Below are 21,739 nucleotides of genomic sequence, written 5' to 3'. Positions count from 1 at the left end.
CTGGGATTACAAGCGTGAGCCACCGCGCCGGGCCGGGTTTTTCTTTTTTTGTTTAAGACTAGCCAAGTGCAGTGGTGAGAAGTGGAGCACAAGGAGAACAAGGACTTTGGTCTGTAACTGACAGTGAACAATCAAGATAACTTACTATCTCTGTATCAGCCTAAAAGGATCTTGAAAAGTTATTTGTACACTCATGTTTGAAGCAGTATTATTCACAATAGCCAAAAGGTGGAAATAACGCAGGTGGTATATATATACAATGGAATATTATTTAGTCTTAAAAGGGAAGGAAATTCTGACACATGCTACAACATGGATAAACCACAAGGAGATTATGCTATGTGAACTACGCCAGTCACAAAAAGACAAATCCTGTATGATATCACTTACATGAGGTACCTAAAGTAGTCAAATTCATAGAGACAGAACTAGAATGGAGGTTACCAAGGCTAGCTGGAAAATGGCGAATGAGAAATTGTTTAATGGGTGCGGGGTTTGTTTTGCAAGATGAAAAGAATTCTGGAGACTGGCTGCACAAAGTAAATATACTTAATACTAACGAATTATTCACTCAAAAATGGTTAAGATGCTAAATTTTGTTGTGCAGATAAAAAAATTTAAAAATCGATTCCATCTTTCTCATCAAATCTTTTTACTCTTTGTTTCTTTTTTTCCCATTTCAGTTAGATTGCTCTCTTCACTGTACTTCCAGTATGCCTCTTGAGCCTTTGCACCCTGGTGTTTCTTCTCTGGAATGGTCTTTCGTTATCACCCATTCATTTTCAAAAGGTTGCATGTGCTTTCGTCCCAAAGACATTAGTTTATAGATCCAACCAGGAGTCGCATCCTCCATGTCATCCCTACTCTTTCAAACCACATACCTCTCCCTTTTCTACACTACACAGAAGGGCCTACATATGGCCTTCATGCTTTAGCTTAGCCTCTCCGACCATACCTCCTAAGACCCTGAGGATCAGGGGGCATTATCTCATAGTTCTCCTGCACTTCTCTCCCATCCCAACACATACACATGACACTAGCAAGGAGCTCCGCACACAAGCTCCTCCAGTAAAAACAACGCACTGGGCAGCGCATCTCAACACATCAAATTACCGGCGCGCACAGGAGCCTGATGCGGCAAATCTGTGGGTCCTTCGGGATCCTTGAAGGCAGCCCTATAATTTGCAGTTTTCTACCCTCCAAAACACTTTCCAGGCCAGATGCGGTGGCTCACTTCTGCATTCCCAGCACTTTTGAAGACCCAAGACGGCGGATCACTTGAGGTCAGGAGTTTGAGACAAGGCTGGGAAACATGGTGAAACCCATCTCTACAAAAAAATACAAAAAGTAGTTGGGGGTGGTGGTGCGCGCCTGTAATTCCAGCTACTCGGGAGGCTAAGGCAGGAGGATCATCTGAGCCTGGGAAGTCGAGGCTGCAGTGAGCCGTGATCGCGCCATTGCACTCCATCCAGTCTGGGCGACGGCGGTCAGACCCTGTCTCAAAAAAGTAAAAGCCACCACTTTCCCACTTATTATCCCAGGGAAACGCACGCGACGGAGGAGCGAAGAAGCGTTTATTTGTGGAAGCGCTCAAGTAAGAAACCCTGCTCGCTGGCCGACTCAAGGGTCTCCGAAGCCTTCTCGGGGCTGTCTCCCCTCCCCAAAAGGCAAAGAACCGTTAACAAGCCTACTTCCGGCACAAGCGTCCGCGCCTGCCCGGAAAAGGGAGCGTGGACACACAGCTCTGTTACGGGAAGCCGCAGGACACAGTTTCCTTCATTGCAGTCGCCCTGTGGGCGGACGCCCTAACCCAGAAGTGAAAGACCGTTTCCTTCGAGTATCAGACCCCCGACCAAAGGAAGTTCCACTTGGACGACTTTTACCCAGGGTTTCCCGACTACTCTTTAGCTCTTCCTATCACGCTCCCTGCTTGCTGGTGCATTGTTGCTGTGGCCACTTAGTTCCGACCTTCCTTGTCTAACTCGAGTTTTGTCGTAACTTTCCAAGGGGCCTAACCATACTCGGGCCACCTTTTCCTTAAAGAAAAAAAACAAACAAAACCTTTACCCTACGGATCCCCATCAGGGTCAACTAACGTTCTCCGTGAGGGGCAAAGCTCCCTGGGACTTTACGCCAGCGAAGCCTAATACCGCCAGGCGGGCGCCTGCGCGGGGCGTTACCATAGAGAGGCAGCCGCCTTTCTGGTCTCGGTTTACGCTCTCTATGGTGTAGCCGGGTTGGTGGCGGTAAGAAGAAAAAGGGTGACCACACTGCGCAGGCGCCCTCGGCGTCTCTCTTGCTCTCTCGGTCTTTTTTTTTTTTTTTTTTTTTTTTTTTTTTTTTTTTTTTTTTTTTTTTTTTAATCCCCGCACCAAGCGCTTAACCTCATTGGGGTGGAGAAGAAGGCGGCGGCTCTCTGGTCCGCAGCGGCAACAGTAACGAAAAACAGGGCTGTAAGTACCCGGTCAGGGGGCGGAGGGTCAGACCCGAGCCCTCCTGCGGCCCTGGCCCCTCCCGCGCAGTGGCGGGCGCCGGGTCTGGGTGGGGGCGATGTCCAGCGCTGTCATCGGCTCTTGGGTGCACTTTGGGGGGATGGGGCGGCCCTGAGGTGGGAGCCTGGCGAGGAGCGGGATGCGAGGGTTGTTTATCCAACCAGTAGGTCGCTGAGCCCAGGCTGCTTTGCAGAGGGAGGGGATCGGCCGTGGGGTCAGTCGGGCTTTGTGTGCCCCTCTCTGTTTCCCTTTTCCAGACCCCACCCGGGCCCCCTTCCTAACCCGAGTCTCCCCTGCCGGGTGGGAGAAGCCAGCGAGCCCGGGGCGCGTTTGAAAGGAAGGGAGGGGGCGAGGGAGAGAAACCCACAACAACTAGTCATCGGCGAGTGATGGGTGTGGAGAAAGATCCAGAGAGAAGGGGTGCCGGGAGGCGGGCGGCCCGGGCTCCTGTCCTGGGCTCCCAACCGGGCCAGACAAAAGCTGCGCGAGCGGCGCCGAGCGGAGCGGCCGGCTTGATGGGATGCACAAGGTCCCCTTGGTCCCCGGGGCCTTCGAAGAGCTTCTTTCTGAAGCCGGGAAAGCGAACAAGTGCTGAGTTAAGCCTGTGCAGACTTCTCAACTTGCCTTTGTTGTTCTTTAGTATTGGCAGAGACGCTCTGACGACGATGAGTGTGTGATCTTGCGCGTTAGCCTGGCTAGGTACAATGGAGCTAATCGAATTTTGCTTTCCGTTTTCCGAGCTGCTGGGATGAGTATGGGGCTTTCCAGAGATTAAATTATTACATAATATTTTTAAAATAGTTGTTTGTTTCTAAAATTAAAAAAAATTAATGTGGAGTCTGAAAGCACGCTGTGGTGAGTTTGCAGCTGAGTTTGCAGCTGGGTGAGTTTCTGTGTAGTGGGGTGCGTTCATTAAATACTGATCATTCGTAGAACCTGTGAGCTCTTTAAACATGATACTTTAATTTGTAGATGTGGCAATGAGAGCTTCAGATTCTCTAGTCCTTTGGGAGACAGTGATGCAGAAGAGTCAGAAGCGAGAAATAGTTTCATGCCGCCATGTACCTTGGACCCTACTTGGGTGCCACGGTCCGTTTTCGATTCTGGCATTAGAAATTGTTTTTATTACTACGATTATTTACGACGATAACTGACCTCTCGATATGAGGGATCCTGGATATTGGCTCCGTTTGCTCATCAAGGGATTGGGAGAATAGCAACATTGATGTAGGGACCGTATAGATAAAAAGTAGCACAGTGCCTCAGAATACTGAATATTATTTATTTTTTACATTTGTTAAGAAATTTAAATTTTGATGGTCTGGTTATCTTGTTAAATTGTTTAATACACCTTTTTAGCAGTTGTTACTGAAATCTCAGTTTCTATAATTCATTGTTTATTATGGGCTACCTTGTAACACCATTTTAGACTTCTAAAGTTTTAGTTTCTAGGAAGGAGTTTTCAGCCATAGCTTTTAATTCACCCAGGTAAGGTTAATCAAAGTCAGGACTCCTTAGAGGAGACTTTGTTGGTGGTGGAGGTGTCAAATATTGTATCTGTGTGTTACAACTGAATTGGCAAATACAGAAAAGGCTTTTGCTAAGTTTGCACCATAAATTTGTGTTAGAACGGAAAACCCAGATCTCCTAGTATGTCAGGCTTTTGAATTAACCCACAGATTCCACTTTATTTATGTAAAAGAGGTAAACTTTTTTTTAAATTGATAGCAAGTAAAACTCTGAAGCCTGGTGTATTATGCTTCAGTAACTAGTGGGATAGAATCTCTTTAAGTGTAGTTCAGATGATGGGAACTTGCTTTTTATAGAGCAAGATTTCAGACCCTTAAAATAGTTTGACAGGGATGTTGAGAAATGATTGGCCAGAAGAACATTAAGTTTGTCATTTAAGTGTGTTATATTTTGTTTACTGGTTTTATTTATTATTTATTTTTATTTTTATTTTTGAAGCAGTTTCACTCTTGTCACCCAGGCTGAAGTGCAATGGTGCAATCTCAGCTCACTGCAACCTCCACCTCCTGGGTTCAAGCGATTCTCCTGCCTCAGCCGCCTGAGTAGCTGGGATTACAGGCACCCACAACCATGCCCAGCTAATTTTTGTATTTTTAGTAGAGACAGCGTTTCACCATGTTGGCCAGGCTGGTCTTGAACTCCTGACCTCCGGTGATCCGCCAGCCTTGGCCTCCCAAAGTGCTAGGATTACAGGCGTGAACAATCGTGCTCGGCCTGTGTTTACTGGTTTTAAATTTAAATTTTTTTTTTTTTTTTGAGATGGAGTCTTGCTGTGTTACCCAGGCTGGAATGCAGTGGCGTGATCTGGGCCCACTGCAAGCTCTGCCTCCCGGGTTCACGCTATTCTCCTCCCTCAGCCTCCCAAGTAGCTGGGACTACAGGTGCCCGCCACCATGCTTGGTTATTTTTTTTTGCATTTTTTTAGTAGAGACGGGATTTCACCGTGTTAGCCAGGATGGCCTCAATCTCCTGACCTCATGATCTGCCTGCCTTGGCCTCCCAAAGTGCTGGGATTACAGGCGTGAGCCACCGTGCCTGGCCTAGATTTAGATTGTTTTGCTTCCGTCTTGTTTATTTTCTTAAGTAGCTTAGTGTCTTGATTTATAAGTTGAATGAGATGGCTTCTTGGGCCTGAGACTTAAATTTATTGTTTGAGACCCATCTATTCTTAATAATCTTCTACTTAATAATTTTTAGATTTTTTTTTATTTGGTAGTACTATTGGTAAATATAAACATTTAAGTGATTACAAATGTTAGGTTCAACTGAGTTACTGAAACTGTCATTTTTGGTAACTAAATCTAGTTGTCAAATAGTGGAAATAGTAGACAAGTAAAACTTAAATGTTTAAAAACAGAACATTTAAAAGATTTCCTAGGAAACGAGAAGAGGCTGGGTGCAGTGGCTTACATCTGTAATGCTAGCATTTTGGGAGGCCAAGGCGGGCGGGTCACATGGAGTTTGAGACCAACCTGGGCAACATGGTGAAACCCTGTGTCTCTACAAAAAAATACAAAAATTAGCTGGGGATAGTGGTGTGCACCTGTAGTCCCAGCTACCTGGGGGGATGAGGTGGGAGGATCTCCTGAGTCTGGGAGGCTGAGGCTACAGTGAGCCAAAATCATGCCACTGCACTGTAGCTTGGATGACAGAGTGAGACCCTGTCTAAAAACAAAAACAAAACGAAGGATCTGTTAGTCTTAAAAACAAAAACTAAGTGAAGTTGAAATCATTGATGATATAGTTTTTGGTTTGTAAGATGTAATTTTAAAAAATAAACTAACTTTTTTACCCATTGCCAGCGGGGCATCATCGACAAAGTATGGGTATATGTGTTTGACTAAGTGACTTCTAAAATGCCGGTATTTACTGCTTGTTTCTAGCTTGTGCTTCACCTCCCCAGGGCTTTTCTGCCGCCTTTATGCCCAGACCATTACTGCCACACAATGATTTTCCTCCCCAAATTCTTATGACAGCCCTCATCCCACCTCCCCTCATAGATCTAAAGATCTAGCTTAGGTGTGCTCAAATGGTGACGTTTCTTCCATAACACCTTTGTTAACTTCTGTCTTGTTTCTTGCCTGGAAGTTTCCTCACTCCTTGCTGCTTCCTGTTATATATATCACCTTCCTGCTTGCTTAGATTCACTCTTGTGCATTTACTCTTCTCTAGATCCTTGAGGGCACAGGGAGTTTGTAGAACACATTGTGTGTCCTCCGTTGCTTACTAAGTGACTTGTATAACTAATGGAAACTGTAGAATGTATGAAAGAATAAACAAATGTATCCTAATGTAGACTAATAGAATTTGAGCTTTGGAGGAGTTGTTAGAGGCTCAGTAGTCCAGCATCCTTCCTTATGTTTGCTACATTCTGATCATCAGTGTCAAACTGCAGGCATCTGTCCCTGGACAGGTCTTGGTTGCCAGAAATGTTTTTAGATTACTACTACAGTCTGCTCCCTCCCTTTCACCTATTGACCTTAGTTATCCTTCCTGAAGGAACCTGAATTAAGTCTGTTTCTTCTTCACGTAATAGCACTTCACATTTCCCATGACAGATATCACATTTCTAGACTTATTGATTAATTTACTTATTAAACTCTCTCTTGAATTGAGCACCAGGTACCAAGAGGGTACAGTTGAAGAGACGTCCATGGCCCCTGCACTTCAGGGGCTTGCAGTCTAGTTAGGGAAACAATAACATGAATCGATGGCTGGTTATAATGAAAGTATGCAAACAGCCCTAAATCGTTAGTCCTTTCCTGGTTTGATATGGCTCACCATGCTTTCTTTAGGCAACTCTTTTTTTTTTTTTTTTTGAGACAGTTTTGCTCTGTTGCTCAAGCTGGAGTGCAGTGGCATGGTCACGGCTCACTGCAGCCTTGACATTCTGGACTTAATCAGTCCTCCTACTTCAGCTTCTTGAGTAGCTGGGACTACAGGCATGCACCACCACACCTGGCTAATTTTCTAAATTTTGTTTTAGAAGTGTTTTGTAGAGATAGGGGCTCACCATGTTGCCCATGCAGGTCTCGAACTCCTGGGCTCAAGTGATCCTCCTGCCTTGGCCTACCAAAGTGCTAGGAAGCCTGGCCTAACTGTTCCCCCTCACCGGCCCCCGAGACGGAGTCTTGCTCTGTCGCCAAGCCTGGAGTGCAGTGGCGTGATGTCGGCTCACTGCAGCATCCATCTCCCAGGTTCAAGCAATTCTCCTGCCTCAGCCTCCTGAGTAGCTTGGGACTACAGGCGTGGTGGCACACGCCTGGCTAATTTTTGTTGTATTTCTAGTAGAGACGGGGTTTTACCATGTTGGGCCAGGCTGATCTCAAACTCCTGACCTCAGGTGATCTGCCTGCCTCTGCCTCCCAAAGTGCTGGGATTGCAGGCGTGACCCACCGCCCCCGGCCATTGTTTTTTTTTTTTTTTTTAATGTCCTTTAAATGCAGTGTCTGAAACAAAACAGAAGATATGACCTGACCAAAATATACAGCTGTTTTCTTAGGTTAGGAAACTGAATCAACGATTTTCAAATTTCCTTGTGCATTCTGGCTCTGCCACTTACAAGTGCTGTGATTTTAGGCCAGTTAAATAATATCAATATTTTAGTGTCTTCATCTGTAAAATGAGGGTGAGGGGAGGGCAGTGTTAATTGTAGCACCTACCTATAGGTTGTTGTCAGGATTAAATGAGATAATACGTGTAAAGTGTTGAGGATAGTGACTGGTGTGTGTTAAGTGGGTAATACATGGTAGGAGTTAATAACCATGTAGTAGTAGTTGCAGTAGTCAAGTCACTGGAATCTCTTTGGGACCTTGTTAAAATACAAGCACCCTGGCCTTATTTTATTATCTTCTACCCAGAGAATTTGTATGGGACCTGGGTAGCCACAGTTTTAACAGTCTCTAGATGGTTCTTAGATGACCCAGAGGTGGAGAACTCTGCACTTTACATTCATGATATCATTAGCTTTTACAAATTAAAATTTTAAAATTCCCCGAGTAATAGATGAATAGATGTTCCTGAAAGATTCAAACAATGCAGATACAGGTAAAGGCATGGCTCCCAATTTCAGACTCCTGGAGAAACACCCACTTACCAGTTTGGAATGTATCCTTCCACACACTGTGCCAGATTTAAAAGACAAAAATGATTTTTAATGCCCTTTTACAGTCATAATCTTTGTTCCCTTCCAAGTCCTATGAGATGGGTAGGGGAGATAGCATCATGATCCTATCAATTTGCAGATGAGAAATCAAGGCCTGCAAATAAAATTCACCCTGATTGATCTGGAATGAGAACTGGGCCTTCTGTCTCTCAGCTTAATGTCCTTTTCATGTGAACCACACAGTTTCCTAGCTACATCATCTTGGCTTATATTGAAGTTGTGGCTCATGAAGTCTTCTAGTCTTTTTGCCATGCCAATAGCTGTCAAATCAATTTCCTCCTTTCCTTTAGTGCGTGTATACTTGCTTTTAGAAAAGTACTATTTTTAGAGTATTTAAAGAAAAGAAAGGAAAAAAAGTAAATTCAAGGTTTTATATTTTTGTGTATCTGTTAAGATTGATCTTTTGGGGACAGAAATCTAGAACTGGCCTTGTGGCCATCTGATAGCATGGTGCGTTTAGGTGAGCCTGTCTTCATTCAGGATAGCTGAGGTCAGTATAGGACTTTCCCTCACTGCTGTCCAATGAACTCTCCAGGCAGAATCAGTTAAATTTATTTATAGTCTTACTACAATAATGTAGCAATAATATGGAAAGTTGAGAGACCAGTGGAGGAAAACCACATCAAACCATTTCAACACGAGCTATTACTTCCCGATATATCACTCTTTGAGACTGTCCATGTGTCCATTCTTTTTGTAAGTAATTTTAGGTCTTGCATGTTTTATGAATGGTTTTCTTATAATTACATAGTATATGTAATTTTAAGTTTTAATAGCTTTGTCATTTTGAGTTAATATGGCAAATTTTGGTAAACTGTTTGAGATTTTTTTTGGGACAGGGTCTCACTCTGACGCCCAGGCTGGAGTGAAGTGGCCCGATCTCAGCTTACTGCAACCTCCGCCTCCCAGATTCAAGCGATTCTCCTGCCTCAGCCTCCCACGTAGCTGAGATTACAGGTGTGCGCCACCACGCCTGGCTCATTGTTGTATTTTTAGTAGATACGGGTTTCACCATGTTGGCCAGGCTGGTCTTGAACTCCTGACCTCAAGTGGTCCACCTGCCTCAGCCTCCCAAAGGCTGGGATTACAGGTGTGAACCACTGCACCTGGCCTGAGAGTTTTGACATGAAGATTTTCTTTTTTCTTTTTTGTTTTTCTTTTTTTTTTTTTTTTTAGCAAAAAGATACCTGCTTTGTCACCCAGGGTAGAGTGTGGTGGTATGATCATGGCTTACTGCAGCCTTGACCTTCCACCTCAGCCTCCTGAGTAGCTGGGATTAGCCAGGTGTGCGCCACCACCCTTGCTAATTTTTGTATTTTTTGTAGACGCAGGGTCCCACTATGTTGCCCAGGCTGGTCTCAAACTCCTGGACTCAAGCAATCCTCCTGCCTCACCGTCCCAAAGTGCTGGGATTATAGGCGTGAGCCACTGTGTCTGAGTAGTTATCTTTTTTTTTTTATTATATGTAATCCAATAGTGACTGTCTTTTTTGGATAGTTTCTCTTGTGTTATTCCCTTAGGATAAATTCAAATAAGTGAGATTATTGAATTGAAGGGTATTTATGACCTTTTTTTCTGTTTTTAAAGAGGCAGGGTCTTACTATGTTGCCTAGGCTACTTGAACTCCTGGGCTCAGTGATCCTCCCACCTCAGCCTCCTGAGTAGCTGGGACTGTAGGTGCACACCAGCACATCCAGCCTCATATTTATGACTTTTAATATGTATTGCCACTGGCTAACCAAAAATTTGTACCATTTAGTAATTTTCCCAGCAATCTAAGAATGTGTTGGTTTCACAAAAATGTTACCAACTTCTGGTGAATATAATTTAAGTATATTTTTTGCTATTATATGAGGTGTAGCTGGTACATTATTTTTATTTTTCATTACTTTTTGTGTTTATTTTAAAAAGGAATAAGCAATCATGAGGGCCTTCAGTATGACGAAACTGTATGAAACTCACATTGGGTATTACATGCAGGTGGTCTCTGTAACTTCCTTGGTTTCCAATCCTGTCTGGCATGACCAAAACTATTCCATTTCTAGATGGGCATAGAGGAAAATGCAGCCTTTGCTTTGTGGGACAGATTGTTGTAGTTGTCCACATCAGAATGTGATCTTATTACATTTTTGTGGCCTGCCTTCTAGTGTTTCTTTAAACAGTTGTGTGCTAGGCTCCTGTGTAAAATATTTAGTAATCAGAATGTCTGTGGGTGTGGGCGATACCTTTTTTTTTTTTTTTTTTTAACAGGTTCCCCAAGTGCTTCTGGGGCTACACAAGTTTGAGAGCAGCCTCTGGGGACTACCTTTTAGCGAATTTTCTTCACTGTGTCTTTCCTGTGGGTAGAGGCAGACTCTGTTACGAACAGTAGCCCAGACATGCTAACAGAGGCCTGTTGTATAGAGAGAATGAATTGTGTAGCAGTGCCTTCCTAAATGAAGAGTAGCTGGGTTCGTTCTTGGAACAATAAACCAGTCTTTCCTAAGAGAGTTGAACTGCATAAAAACAGCTCCTTCTCTGATGTTTTTCTGTGGTGCTGGTGGCTGTTTTATTTAAGTTCTGGTAAGTCATAGTGTTCTCCCAGCCCAGGCCATATCCTGCTCAGCCTTTGGTTGGCTGAAAGGAGGGACATAGACCTATTGTCACACTAGCAATTACCATGAGATAGAACACTCACCATTTGCCAGGCAGTTGGATGGGTGCTAGAGGTATACTTCTGCCAATTCTTACAATAACATTTAAAGCAGGTGCTATTGTCATTTTATAATGAGAGAAAGCAGAGACTTTGAGAAGTTGAATAATTTGTTCATTGTCACACACCTGCAGAATAGCAGAATTTGGCTTTTAAAATCTTCAGCATGCTTTTCATTTATCCCATTTTTTTTTTTTTCCCAGCTCAGGTTGTTCTTCCTTCATGAAGGTCAGTGGGCTGCCTTGGGGAAAGGTCTGCTGCCACTATCTGGCAGCATCTGGAAACCACTCACTAGTCAGGAGGGATGTAGAGATGCAGACTTCCCACTAGGGTTTCCATGAGGATTAGATCAGATGACTGTACAGTCCTTTTTAGATTTGAGCTCCTGATATGAAATCTAACCTTAGACAATCCAGATAACTGAAGACCTGATAAAGTTTTTTTTTCTTTCAAGTGTTTTATTGTAATAAAATATACATAACATAAAATTGTCCATTTAAACCTTTTTTTTGTATTATACTTTAAGTTCTAGGGTACATGTGCACAACGTGCAGGCTCGTTACATAGTTATACGTGTGCCATGTTGGCCGTCTGCACCCATCAGCCTGTCATTTACATTAGGTATTTCTCCCAATGCTATTCCTCCCCCGGCCCCCTACCCCACGACAGACCCCAGTGTGTGATGTTCCCCACCCTGTGTCCAAGTGTTCTCATTGTTCAATTCCCACCTGTGAGTGAGAACATGCGGTGTTTGGTTTTCTGTCCTTGTGGTAGTTTGCTCAGAATGATGGTTTCCAGCTTCATCCGTGTCCCTACAAAGGACATGAACTCATCCTTTTTTATGGCTGCATAGTATTCCATGGTATATATGTGCCACATTTGCTTAATCCAGTCTGTCATTGATGGACATTTGGGTTGGTTCCAAGTCTTTGTTGTGAATAGTGCCCCAATAAACATACGTGTGCATGTGTCTTTATAGTAGCGTGATTTATAATCCTTTTTTTTTGAGATGGAGTTTCCCTCTTGTTGCCCAGGCTGGAGTGCCATGGTGCAATCTTGGCTCACTGCAACCTCTGCCTCCTGCGTTCAAGTGATTTTCCTGCCTCAACCTCCCGAGTAGCCGAGATTACAGGCATGCGTCAGCACGCCTGGCTAATTTTGTATTTTTAGTAGAGACAGGGTTTCTCCATATTGGCCAGGCTGGTCTTGAACTCCTGACCTCAGGTGATCTGCCTGCTTTGTTCCCCTCCCAAAGTGCTGGGATTACAGGTGTGAGCCACCGCACCTGGCCTAAACCATTATTAAGTATGCAATTAAGTGGCATTAATTACATTAATGCTATTGTGCCACCATTGCCATAATCTGTTTCCAAATCTTTTCCATCATCCCAAATAGAAACTCTGTAGCCATTAAGCAATAACTCCCCATTCCTCTGTCTCCCAGCACCTAGTAACCTTTGATCTACTTTCTGACTCAATGGATTTGCCTATTCTGGATATTTCATATAAATGGAATCATACAATATTTTCCTTTTGTGACTGGCTTATTTCATTTGCACAGTGTTTTGTTGTTGTTGTTATTGTTGTTGTGTTTTTTTTGTTTGAGACAGTCTTGCTGTGTCGCCCAGGCTGGAGTGCAGTGGCGCAATCTCGGCTCACAGCAAGCACCGCCTCCCGGGTTCACACCATTCTCCTGCCTCAGCCTCCCAAGTAGCTGGGACTACAGGTGCCCGCCACCGTGCCCAGCTAATTTTTTGTATTTTTAGTAGGGATGGGGTTTCACTGTGTTAACCAGGATGGTCTCGATCTCCTGACCTCGTGATCCGCTTGCCTTGGCCTCCCAAAGTGCTGGGATTACAGGCTTGAGCCACCGCGCCTGGCCCCATTTGCACAATGTTTTCAAAGTTTATTTGTGTCGTAGCATGTATTAGAACTCCATTCTTGGCTGGGCACGGTGGCTCATGCCTGTAATCCCAGCATTTGGGGAGGCCAAGGCGGGTGGATCACCTGAGGTCAGGAGTTCAAGACCAGCCTGACCAACATGGTGAAACCCTGTCTCTACTAAAAATACAAAAAATTAGCTGGGTGTGGTGGTGTGTGCCTGTAATCCCAGCTACTTGGGAGGCTGAGGCAGGAGAATTGCTTGAGCCTGGGAGGCGGAGGTTGCAGTGAGCCGAGATCATGCCACTGCACTCCAGTCTTGGCAAAAAGAGCAAAACTCTGTCTCAAAAAAAAAAAAAAAAAAAGAAGAAAAAAGGACACCATTCTTTTTTTATTGCTGAGTAATGTTCTATTGTATGGATATACCACATTTTGTTTATCCATTAATTTGTTAGTGGACGTTGGCTTGTTTCTGCTCTTTGGCTATTGTGAATAATAGTGCAGTGAACACTATTGTACAATATCTGTTTGAATCTCTGTTTTCATTTCTTTTGGGTATATACCTTGGAGTGGAATTGTTGGGTCATTTGGGTGATTCTGTGTTGTAACTTTCTGGAGCAATTGCTGAACTGTTTTTCACAGTGGCTGTACCATTTTACATTCTGACTAGCAATGTACAAGGGTTCCAATTTCTCCACATTCTCACCAACACATGTCATTTTCTGTGTTTTTCTTTTAATTTTTATTTTTATTATAACCATTCTATAATATAAGTAGTATCTTAATTTGGTTTTGATTTTCATTTTCCTAATGACTAAGTTGTTAGGCATCTTTTCATGTGTTTATTGGTCATTTGTATGTCTTTTTTGGAGAAATGTCTGTTCAAGTCTGTTTCTTATTTTTAAATTGGATTGTTTGCCTTTTTGTTTTTGAGTTTTACGATTGATTTAGATCTTCTGGTTACAAGTCCTTTGTCAGATATATGATTTGCAAATATTTTCTCACACTGGGTAGGTTGTCTTTTTACTTTCTTGATAATGTCCTCTTTTGTTGCTTGTGTTATCTCTTTTGTTTTTTATTCTTTTTAAAGTTATCTCTTACAGGAAGCATTCTTTTTTTCTTAAAAAAGTTTTTAAATTCTTTTTTTTTTTTTGAGATGGAGTCTCACTCTGTCACCCAGGCTAGGATGTGGTGGCACAATCTCAGCTCACTGCAACCTCTGCCTCCTGGGTTCAAGCCATTCTCCTGCCTCAGCCTTGTGAGTAACTGAGATTACAGGCATGCACCACCATTCCTGGCTAATTTTTGTATTTTTCATAGAGATGGAGTTTCAACATGTTGGCCAGGCTGGTCTGAAACGTTTCACCTCAGGTGGTCCACCTGCCTTGGCTTCCCAAAGTGCTGCCTATAATCATAGGCATGAGCCACCACGCCAGCCTAAATTTTTTTTTAAGCTTTGTGTTTATGTTAGCATATATAAGAATTTATTGCCAAATTCAAAGTAATGAAGATTTATCCCTATGTTTTCCTCTAAGATTTTATAATTTTAGCTCTGACTTTGAGGTCCTTGATCCACTTTGAGTTAATTTTTGTACATGGTGTGAGGTAGGGGTCTGACTTCTTTTTTTTTTTTTTTTTTCATGTAGATAGCCAGTTGTCCTAGCACCATTTGTTGAAGACCAATATAAATGTTTTAATTACTTATTTTCTGTATCCCTGAGTGGCATTTATAGTTTGCTTTGGGTTTTTGACTTCATTTCCTATTCACTCAACCTCCTCCTCTTTCCTTATTTTCTTCCCTCAAAACAGGAGATGTGGATGTTTTGTGTGTGTTATTGTGTTGCTGCTTGATATATGAGGCACTTAATAAATATGAATTCCCCTCCTTTCTTTTAACTTTGTGTTGTTATTTAACTTTTAAATAGTTTGTGTCCCAAAAACAGATTGTAAGGAGCTTTGGGGTAGGAGAGTATATGTTCTATTTCTTTCTTTCTCAATTTCCTTTTCTCTTGAGGAGAGGACATCACTCTGGTGCCTAGTCTAGTACCATACAGGTGGTATGCTTAACCTATATTGAGTGAATTGTGAAGCTGAACATAGATCTATGTGAATACATTTGGGGTAGTTGCAGAAAATCATTCTTAAAAAAATTACTGGTTGGTGGCCGGGCACGGTGGCTCAAGCCTGTAATCCTAGCACTTTGGGAGGCCAAGGTGGGCGGATCACGACGTCAGGAGTTCGAGACCATCCTGGCCAACATAGTGAAACCCTGTCTCTACTAAAAATACAAAAAAATTAGTGGCGGGCGCCTGTAGTCCCAGCTACTTGGGAGGCTGAGGCAGGAGAATGGCGTGAACCTGGGAGGCGGAGCTTGCAGTGAGCCGAGATGGTGCCACTGCACTCCAGCCTGGGGGACAGAGCCAGACTCTGTCTCCAAAAAAAAAAAAAAAAAAAAAAAAAAAATTACTGGTTCGTGTATTAAAAAGTTCTTCAAAGTTTTTTACTCAGGTCCTTTTAAGTCATTTTACCAAATGTAGGGATTGACAATAGTATCTTGATCTTTCCAATGCCTTAGGACTTTTTTGTGTGTGACACATGGTATTTGGGTAAGCTCTAGTTAGGTAGCATAATATGTGGCTCATTTTATGGATGTCTGAAATTTTTTTAAAAATTTATTATTATTATTGTTTTTTTTTGAGACGGAGTTTTGCTGTTGTTGCCCAGGCTGGAGTGCAGTGGTGTGATCTTGGCTCACTGCAACCTCCGCCTCCTGTGTTCAAGCGATTCTCATGCCTCAGCCTCCTGAGTAGCTGGGATTACAGGCATGAGCCACCTCATTTTGCTAATTTTGTATTTTTTTAGTAGAGATGGGGTTTCAGCATATTGGTCAGGCTGGTCTCGAACTCCTGACCTCAGGTGAGCCACCCGCCTCGGCCTCCCAAAGTGTTGGGATTACAGGCATGAGCCACTGCGCCCACCCTAAAATTTATTATTATTATTATTATTATATTATTATTATTTTTTGAAATGGAGTCTCACTGTGTCACCCAGGTTGGAGTGCAGTGGCGCAGTCTCGGCCCACTGTTATCTCCACCCCACGAGTTCAAGCGATTCTCCTGCCTCAGCCTCCCGAGTAGCTAGGATTACAGGCGCCTGTGCTGTGCCCAGCTAAGTTTTGTATTTTTAGTAGAGACAGGGTTTCGCCATCTTGACCAGGTTCGTCTTGAACTCCTGACCTTGTGATCCACCTGCCTTAGCCTCCCAAAGTGCTGGGATTACAGGCATGAGCCACCGCGCCCGGCCTCAAAATTTATTATTTTTTTAGAAACAAGGTCTCATTATATTGCTCAGGTTGATCTCAAACTCCTGGGTTCAAGCAGTGTGCCTGCCTGTGCCTCCCAAAGGGTTGGGATAACAGGCATGCGCCACTGTGCCTGGCCTGAAAATTTGTTAACTAGCTATTTAAGATTCTGGTAACTGAATTTTGAATTGAGAAATATACTCATTTCAGAGGTTATTTTGTATGTCTAGATCTTGCCTTTTCATTTTTGACAAATGCTTAGTTTCAAAAATTATTTTGAGTTTGAGCAATGAGTATGTATTACTTTTCTAACAAAAAATTAAACAACATTAGAAAATTCTTGTCTAGAAATTCCAAAAGTTAACTAGTGAAGTTTCTGATCTTTCTCTCTGAATCTGTATTATCATATTTCCCTCCATCACTCTTTTTAGTGTTTGGTAGTGGCTAATGTTACTTTCCCTAAGAGATCAGACCTCCCTGGGGAGTCCATTTTGTAATCTACAGTCCAGATGTCAGGGAAGGGGAAGATTCAGCTTGAAGGTTGGCCTTTGCTTTTTGTTTTCCAGTAAATTTTGACTCTTAAGGTATTTCTTAGTATCTTGTTATGTAAACACTTTTATTATGTGAGGTGTTGGTTATTCATCTATTGTCTTTTTTAGAAGACATTTATTATTAACAGTGGAAACAAAGGAAGGAATTATTTTATTCTCTTTAGTTCCAAGCAACATAACAACATCAGAGAGGCCAGAGTAAATACAGTATTTCATATGCTTTCCAGATAATTGTCAATCAACAGAGTCATTTTCTTTCTTTTCTTTTTTTTTAAAGACACAATCTCGCTTTGTTGCCCAGGTTGGAGTTCAGTGTGGTGTGATCATAGCTTACTGCTGCCTAGAACTCTTGGCTTCAAGTGATCCTCCCTCCTCGGCCTCCTAAAGTACTGGGATTGGATTATAGGAGTGAGCCACAGTGCCTAGCTCTCTAAGAGAGTGATTTAACAAGAGTTTAAACTCCCTTAGTAGGAAGCATGATTTATGCCAGGGAGAGTAGGAAGGAGGGATGCAAACTATCTTTTACTACCTCCATCCTTCTTTATGGAGAAGTTGGGGTGGTATGTATCTGAATCTATAGCTATTGCTATACTTTTGTGCATATCTTTTGTCTAAAAAGTTTGACAGAAGCAGCATTCTTTTCATTTAATAAATTACCCTCCAGGCATGGGATCCTATTCTGAGGAAGGTGGCCCTCTAAAAAATGCTCTCAATGTGAGCTGTCTGGGCTTACTGCTGATTGAGCGTACCTGTTGGCAGTGATTGGTGTGCCAGGCAGATTTTCTGTGGTCTGTGACTGCATTTCTAAAGTAAACGTAGTGGGAAAAGCTTGCCATTCTGTCTTTCTTTTCAGAACATGCAGTAGATTTCTGAAGTGGCCAAAGGAGGATTTGTTTGGACAAAGGGACAGTATTTAGTTTAATTGTAGAGTTACTGATTTTATGGAGTCATGAAAGAATGACTAAGCACTGGGAGATTAGAAACATCTCATTGTAATTATCTGGTTACTAGACCTCTTTTGGGATGGGGTAGGGAGACTGGAGGTGATGCAGAAAGGGTGTACACAAGGCATTAATAAGAAATGGGCCTAAAAACAGAGAGTCTTTAATGAAACTGCTGACATTAAAATAAAAGCGTTATTCTAGGGTATATCCTAGGTAATTACTACTGTGTAACTTGATCAAAATCATCATTCAGCAAACTTTGCTGTTATGTTTAAGGGCAGAGAGAAAGGCTTTTAAGCCTTGTTCCCAAGGAACTCCATGCCTAAGAGGGAAGGCAGACAAGTAATGGTTATTATTCTGTGTATTAAGCGTGCTACTATGGGAAAATTGAAGAGGGATGGGATCCTAATCTGGGGCTGGGGAAAGAGATGTGGCTCCTTCGTATTTTGGCCTGAAGGATGTGAGGCCATGAACCAGGTGCACACTCTCCTTGTGGGTACTCTGGGGTCCGTTTTTTTTTTTTTTTTTTTTTGAGAGGGAGTCTCGCTCTGTCGCCCAGGCTGGAGTGCAGTGGGATTCACTGCAAGCTTTGCCTCCCAGGTTCACACCATTCTCCTGCCTCAGCCTACCGAATAGTGGGGACTACAGGTGTCCGCCACCATGCCTGGCTAATTTTTTTTTATTTTTAGTAGAGACGGGGTTTCACCGTGTTAGCCAGGACGATCTCGATCTCCTGACCTCATGATCCACTCGCCTCGGCCTCCCAAAGTGCTGGGATTACAGGCATGAGCCACCACGCCTGGCCCTGTTTTGTTGTCTTCCATTTTTGAGAGAGCAGTGTTGGCTGGGGACCTAGCTTGTGACCATGAGACAAGGAGATTGACTTTTGGCTATAGTAATGTCATGTTCTCATTTTGAGAAGTGGCTACAGATAAGAGGCAAGAAAGCACTGTTGCTGAGAGAAGAAGGCTGTTTGAAACTAACGTTGTGGGGAGTCCTAGATGTTGATGAAATCAGGACTCTTGTATTTTCAGATCCTTACTTGAATTATAAACTGGTCAGTGATTCAGTTTTGGAATTTGCGGGGCAGGGGTTAGACGTTGTTCTTTTAGGAAACTTGTAGCTATTGTATTTGCTTCTGAATAGTGATGCCATTATTAATATTTTGAATTGCAGTTACAAGTTTATTATGTGCATTATTGAACATAGAAGTTTTAAGAAGGTATCTGGGGGATATACTTGTATCTCTTTTTATTATGAGTGAATGTGAATATGTTATAGTTATATAAGAATTCGTTTCGTCTTGCTTAAATTGTATAGAGTGAGAAATAGGACTATTAGTTAAATGCATGAAATTTTTCTATTATAAACTTTTTTTTGAACAGGTAATATATACACATGAATTAAAAATTTAAGTTTCTCTCCTAGCTTGTCTGCCATCCACCCAGTTTCTTTCCCTGGAGTCACCAATGTTATTAATTATATTCATGAAAAAAAGCCTATATATATATATATATATACACACACACACACATACACACACACATACATATATACATATATATACACACGCACACACACACCTCCCTCTGTTTTTGTACAGTTCATGGCTGATTATAGACTACTTTTGCATTTTGCTTTTTTTTTTTTTTTTCCTGAGACGGAGTTTCACTCTTGTTGCCCAGGGTAGAGTGCAGTGGCGCAATCTCAGCTCACCACAACTTCCACCTCCCAGGTTCAAGTGATTCTCCTGTCTCAGCCTCCCTAATAGCTAGGATTACAGGCATGCGCCACCATGCCTAGCTACTTTTGTATTTTTAGTAGAGACGAGGTTTCTGCATGTTGGTCAGGCTAGTCTTGAATTCCCGACCTTAGGTGATCCGCCAACCTCGACCTCCCAAAGTGTTGGGTTTACAGGCATGAGCCACCGTGTCTGGCCGCATTTTGCTTTTTTTAAACTTCATATATCTTGGAAATCATTCTATGTGAGTACATTGAAGACTTCCTTTTTTTTTTTTTTTAATGAATAGTATGACTGAATAGTATGCTGTTGCATGGCATATCATGATTTCCTGAGTCCTCTATTGATGAACATTTAGTTTTATCTAATCTTTTGCTTTTATAAACAATGCTGCAAAGAATAATTCTACAGTATATTATGTTTGCACATATATGAATAAATTCCCAGAAGTTGACATTTTGGGTTAAAAGTTACGTGCTTTAACATTGCTATAAATAGATATTCCCAGATTATTCACGTTGGAGGTTTTAATGAAATCCAACCTGCAATACAAGATACATTTTTGTTTGTTTTTTGAGACAAAGCTCTATCGCCCAGGCTAGAGTACAGTGGCACATTCTCAGCTCACTGCAACTTCTGCCACCCGGGCTCCAACCATCCTCCCATCTCAGCCTCCCAGGTAGCTGGGACTACAGGTGCGTACTACCATGCCTGGCTGATTTTTGTATTGTTTATTTTATTTATTTATTTAATTTTATTTTATTTGTTTTGAGATGGGGTCTTGCTCTGTCGCCTGGGCTGGAGTGCAGTGGCTTGATCTCGGCTCACTACAGCCTCTGCCTCCTGGGTTCAAGCAGTTCTTCCACCTCAGCCTCCCAAGTAGCTGGGATTACATGGGCACGCCACCACGCCCAGCTAATTTTTGCATTTTTACTAGAGACAGGGTTTCACCATGTTGACCAGGCTGGTCTCGAATTGTTGACCTCAGGTGATCCACCCACCTCGGCCTCTCAAAGTGCTGGGATTACAGGTGTGAGTCACTGCGTCCGGCCTGATTTTTGTATTTTTTGTAGAGATGGGGTCTCACTATGTTGCCCAGGCTATTCTCAAACTCATGAGCTCAAGCGATCCTCCCACCTTGGCCTCTCAAAGTGCTGGGATTACAGGTGTGAGCCATTGTGCCTGGCCTGCAATATGTATTTTAAAAATATGTTTAAAAAATGTAATTTCAGGCCGGGCCTGGTGGCTCATGCCTGTAATCCCAGCACTTTGGGAGGTTGAGATGGGCAGATCACGAGGTCAAGAGATCGAGACCATCCTGGTCAACATGGTGAAACCCTGTCTCTACTAAAAATACAAAAATTAGCTGGGCCTGGTGGTGTACGGCTGTAGTCCCAGTTATTCGGGAGGCTGAGGCAGGAGAATTGCTTGAATCTAGGAGGCGGAAGTTGCAGTGACCCAAGATCGTACCGCTGCACTCCAGCCTGGTGACAGAGCAAGACTCCATCTCAAAAAAAAAAAAAAAAGTAATTTCAAAATGGCGTAGAAACATGTCATGTGTCATTTTTTGAATTAAAACATGACTATGGTTCAGTGATCAAAAGCAGATTGAGCACTTTTCTTCTCATTTCTTTCATTTTCTTTTTTTTTGAGATGGAGTCTCGCTCTGTTGCCCAGGCTGGAGTGCAATGGTGCAATCTTGGCTCACTGCAACCTCCACCTTCTGGGTTCACGCCATTCTCCTGCCTCAGCCTCCCGACTAGCTGGGACTACGGGCGCCCGCCACCACATCTGGCTAATTTTTTGTATTTTTAGTAGAGATGGGGTTTCACCATGTTAGCCAGGATGGTCTCGATTTCCTGACCTTGTGATCCACCCACCTCGGCCTCCCAAAGTGCTGGGATTACAGGCTTGAGCCACTGCACCCGGCCTCTTGTTTTTTTTTTTTTTTGAGACATAGTTTTGCTCTTGTTGTCCAGGCTGGAGTGCAGTGGTGAGATCTCGGCTCACTGCAACCTCTGCTGGGTTCAAGCAATTCTCCTGCCTCAGCCTCTTGAGTAGCTGGGATTACAGGCATCCACCACCATGCCCGGCTAATTTTTTATTTTCAATAGAGACAGAGTTTCGCCATGTTGGCCAGGCTGGTCTCAAACTCCTGACCTCAGGCAATCCACCCACCTTGGCCTCCCAAAGTGCTGGGATTATAGGCGTGAGCCACCATGCCCGGCCTCTTCTCATTTCTTGTTTGCTTTTCTGTTTTGACTTGGCAAGAATTTTGTGACTGGACGAGGCAGGAATAAGCTTTGTTTCCTTGTAGGTGTTACCAATACTGCCTTCTAGACATGAGTACTAGATACAGAAGATTTACTGAATAATTGCTTCTGCGTGTGTGTGTGTGTGTGTGTGTGTGTGTGTGTGTGTGTGTGTGTGTTTGTTTTTCTTT

At 42.9% G+C, this 21,739-nt stretch overlaps 1 protein-coding gene across 1 annotated transcript in view; it reads left to right on the top strand.

Annotated features, from left to right (window-relative positions):
• The first annotated feature begins 2,326 nt into the window (after positions 1-2,326).
• Positions 2,327-21,739, top strand: part of CLASP1 (cytoplasmic linker associated protein 1) — a 301,973-nt gene continuing 282,560 nt past the window's right edge. The window contains exon 1 of the mRNA XM_058434402.1: positions 2,327-2,453. The gene's annotated coding sequence lies outside the window, so the exon portion shown is untranslated. The remainder of the gene's footprint in view (positions 2,454-21,739) is intronic.

The sequence above is a fragment of the Hylobates moloch genome, unplaced genomic scaffold (genome assembly GCF_009828535.3).
Source record: "Hylobates moloch isolate HMO894 unplaced genomic scaffold, HMol_V3 SCAFFOLD_24, whole genome shotgun sequence".
NCBI lineage: Eukaryota > Metazoa > Chordata > Mammalia > Primates > Hylobatidae > Hylobates > Hylobates moloch.
This window is presented reverse-complemented; position numbering and strand designations above follow the sequence as displayed.